Raw genomic sequence first — 3095 nt, 5'->3', positions numbered from 1 at the left:
AATAAGTAATAATTGGGCAAAAATTCCTAAAAATTGAAGTAAAACTAGAGCATGATAACATTCAATGTTGAAAATTCTCCTAAACTTAATAATACAACCATTGTAACTAAGGTGAACTGCCATTGGCTACATGAGCATGAACAATGAATGCATAAGTATAGAACATGTGTAATGTGAACTCTCCCCCTATACTTAAGATGTACATTGCCCTTAATGTACATATGCAAGTACAAAAGAGAAGTATAACAATCAAAATAAATATTTGTGGAGATGGGCATTTGAAACAATACTCCACTGAATACCTAGTTGTACGTTTGAGGAAGCTAATTTCATTGAGAATTGAGTTCCAATGGGTTGTGGAGCACACACGGCTATATGAGTACCACCATGACTGCGCCCATGACTATTTCTCAAATTCCAAGACTCATAAGACCATCTACACGTATACACAAGGTTGTGCAGTGAAGCTCAACAAAAACAAAATAAACTCGAGTCTATAAAGATATGAAAATAAAATACAACTCGAAACAACTGAAAATAAAAGATAAACTCAGAAGGAAGATCCTTTTTGAGTGATACAAGTCCAAATAAAAAATGCAGAAAAACAAACAAAACATAAAGACATAGTAAAATAAAGACAGCTCAAGAGTCAATGTCAGGCGTTGCTGTCTTTGCTGCTACTGCTATTGATGGTGGTGATGGTGGTGCTATTGTAGGTGCTAGGGATGGTGGAGGTTTCAGTGGAGTTCAGGGTCTCATGACAAACGTTGAGGTCGCATCTCGTTCGAGTAACTGCTGTAAAGTATCGAGACACGCCATCACCACTGTATGGTACGTGTCTTATATCGCGCGAACCTCAGCCAAGTCCCACTATAGTACTCCTACAGCATTCTCGAGCCTCTCAAAGCGATCATGGGCTCGAGAAGGAGAAAAGATCTGTACTGGTGGTGGCTCCTATGCTAAAGGGTTGCCTCTGTCTCTATCTAATTTGGCTGTGGCTCGGGAACAAGCTGAGACCCCTCTGCTGCCTCATCCTCACCCTCGGCTATCTCTGGTGGGGACATGATGATAACATACACTGCATCTCTGTACCTCCGAATCATGCCCATGAGTCACATCGTCTGCAAGCCGAGAGAAGATGGTACAATCATCTTCTCGGCCCTTCTGATCGCGTCTAATAGACCCACCCCGATGATGAGTCTAGTGATGTACGGGTAGAGAAAATCATTCCTACTCTAGCATATTGGCTCTGGTGACTCAGATACTCGGCCAAGATGTGCCCTAAGTTGAGTGGCTCGCTTTGTACCATGGAGTATAAATATAATAGCTCATAACGGCTCAAAACTCTAGTGCAACATACGAATAGCTGGCCAGAACGCCGTGGATGTATCTGTATGCTAGCCGGGCAAGGTACGTCGCCTTGGAGACTCCCTCCTCATACTGGCCCTGGCCACATAATGCTTTGTACGGGCTGAGGAGTCAAGCTATTGGGATAATCTATTGGTAGTTGCTCATACTTATCTATATCAGTGAAGGCCTCGTCATATAACCCAAGTCGAACTGCGGACTGTATGACCCTCATACTGTGGTATTGACTGAATGCATGAAACTGAATCGCATCAATACTAGAGAAATTGCTGAACGAACGGTTGAACTCAAACCAAGCGAGCACCTCTAGTGTCAACATGTGAATACTTGGCTCTCTGATCGAGAACAAACACCGCCAACTACCCACCGACACTGACAATAACTCATCCACCTCGTTGGCCATCTCATCCCCTAACTGTATCCCTCGCAGTGCACTCAAATCAGGAAACCAAGATTGGCCGAACTTAAGCTTCGATAATCGCTCGAACTGAGCCAGATGCTCGGGGGTTACAAACTCCATATTCTCAGGCGAGGGGATTTAGGGGCACTTGCCAGCCATTTTCTTTGACCTAGGAGCTATTCCTGTAATGATTAAAAAACAAACTAATCAAATCAAGCTTAAAAACTCAATCAGCAGGATTCCACAAAGTTATGTGGAAATTCCACATGTCCGTGTGGATCTTCGGGGCGTGAATGCGGCACGGCTGCAAGCTCCAATAGATTCAAAATACACATTAAACTCCTCTAAATACCTTCGAAAATCATTTACCAATAATTTAATCATGATATTCAAGCAAAATTGACCACATTAAGCAAAAGAAATTAAGATTATGAAGAAAAGGGAGAATGGAGGCTTACCGAAGAAATGAAGATAGAAAACCTTGAATACGACTGGAAAACACCCTAAAATCCCATTAAATAGACGGCAAGAAGGTTGGGAGAGCAAATAGAAGCATTCTTTGAGCGTTTGGGGGTTTTAGAATGAAGAGATTCAAGTAGGGTTTAAAAAAAATCGTGCCCTTTAGTATTCTGTGTATCCACACGTGCGTGTGAAAATTACCCACGCCCTTGTGACTCCTACAGGGTCGCTCATAGGGTCATACACACGCCCATGTGTGCTCTCAGGATAGCTTTTTCTGCCTCTGAACGTATCCACACGGGCGTGTGGAAATTCCCCATGCCCGTGTACCCGACCCATAGGGGCACCGACATGCCCTTGTGGCTTCTCTGATCTCCATAGAATTTTGGCAAAGTGTTCCATACGCCCTTGTGGAAATTCCACACCGGCGTGTGGAAATTCACAAGGGGACTTATGGGGGCACTCACACGCCCCTGTGTCTTCTTGGGATAGAGAGGTTGTCTCTGTAGAGTTTCACACGGGTGTGTGGAAATTAGCCATGCCCGTGTGCCATTCACAGGGTCATCCACGGGGGCATTCACATGCCCCTGTGTCTTCTCGGGATAGAGACTTGTCACCCTGTAGAGATCCACACGCCCATTTGGAAATCCCCCATGGGCGTGTGACCGTCACAAGGTCGTTCACAGGGCATTCACACACCCCTATGTCTTCTCTGAATGGAGAAGTTGAGCTCTAAACGGAAACACACGCCCGTGTAGAAATTCCATATGAGCATGTGTCTTCTTTGGATGATTCAAAAAAATTACAGACTGTATAGAAAAATTTCTGTAGCACTCAAACACATACATATTGCATCAGCACTGAAAAA

This window comes from Dioscorea cayenensis, chromosome 3, assembly GCF_009730915.1.
Source record: "Dioscorea cayenensis subsp. rotundata cultivar TDr96_F1 chromosome 3, TDr96_F1_v2_PseudoChromosome.rev07_lg8_w22 25.fasta, whole genome shotgun sequence".
In the NCBI taxonomy this organism is placed as follows: Eukaryota; Viridiplantae; Streptophyta; class Magnoliopsida; order Dioscoreales; family Dioscoreaceae; genus Dioscorea; species Dioscorea cayenensis.
This window is presented reverse-complemented; position numbering follows the sequence as displayed.